This window comes from Salvelinus sp. IW2-2015, unplaced genomic scaffold (genome assembly GCF_002910315.2).
Source record: "Salvelinus sp. IW2-2015 unplaced genomic scaffold, ASM291031v2 Un_scaffold5573, whole genome shotgun sequence".
NCBI lineage: Eukaryota > Metazoa > Chordata > Actinopteri > Salmoniformes > Salmonidae > Salvelinus > Salvelinus sp. IW2-2015.
Window position 1 is genome coordinate 48820 of NW_019946838.1, and position 1303 is coordinate 50122.

Consider the following 1303-nt stretch of genomic DNA (forward strand, 5'->3'; position numbering starts at 1 on the left):
GATCTGCGAGGTAGTGTGACGTAGAAATCGTGCGACAGAGATGGGTTTAGAGTCTTCGAGAAGCAGAGGGTCCTGAGCTAATAATTCACTGTGAAAGTAAACCTTTATATTTTTAGACTTAGTTCATTTTAATCTCTGTGGAATGTTTCTTTATTTCTAGAGCAAAACGTTAAGGTACATTCTGTATATAATCACACATGTAATCTATAGCGTCAGCAACAGGAGGGCGCACAAAGAACAAAAAGCAGATTTTTTTGTTGAAATCACATCAAGTTACACSTTCTGAGTACTTCCAAATGGTTCTTTATTGGGAAAATATATACAAAATAAATGCATTAATCCACACACACATATATAATAGTGCTTTCTTTGCACACATGTCCTGTTATTTGGTACTTTATGATGACTGAGTGAATTAGACAGTGCAATGCAAGTTAATAAATACTGAAATTAACATGATCTGCAATTGAAAAGTGTAGTATTTGATTTTGCGCCGGTCTGCAAGTGTAACCACATACACTACATGACCAAAAGTATATGGACACAAACAACTCAAATCCAGATTCGTCTATCGGACTGCCAGATGGTGAAGCTGATTCATCACTCCAGAGGATGCGCTTCCACTGCTCCAGAGTCCAATGGCAGCGAGCTTTACACTACTTCAGCTGACGCTTGGCATTGTGCATGGTGATCTTAGGCTTGTGTACGGCTGCTCGGCCATGGAAACCCATTTCATGAAGCTCCCGACAAAACAGTTATTGTGCTGACGTTGCTTCCAGAGGCAGTTTGGAACTCGGTAATGGGTGTTGCAACCGAGAACAGACGATTTTTGCGCGCAACGCACTTCAGAACTTCTCTGTGATCTTGTGTGGCCTACCACTTCGCGGCTGAGCCGTTGTTGCTCCTAGATGTTTCCACTTCACAATAACAGCACTTACAGTTGACCAGGGAAGCTCTAGCAGGGCAGAATTTTTACGAACTGACTTGTTGGAAAGGTGGCATCCTATGACGGTGCCACGTTGAAGGTCACTGAGCTCTTCAGTAAGGCCATTCTATGGCAATGTTTTCCTATGGAGATTGCATGGCTCTGTGCTCAATTTTATACACCTGTCAGTAACGGGTGTGGCTGAAATAGCCGAATACACTAATTTGACATAGGCCTACATACTCAGGCAATCCACATAGTGTATCCTACATTCAAATACAAACAAGTGCGCTAACATTGACTGGCTAGCTACCAACTTCACTGGCAGTAAATGCTAGCCAGCTAGCTAGTTAGCATAAGCTGCTAGGAGTGCTAGCT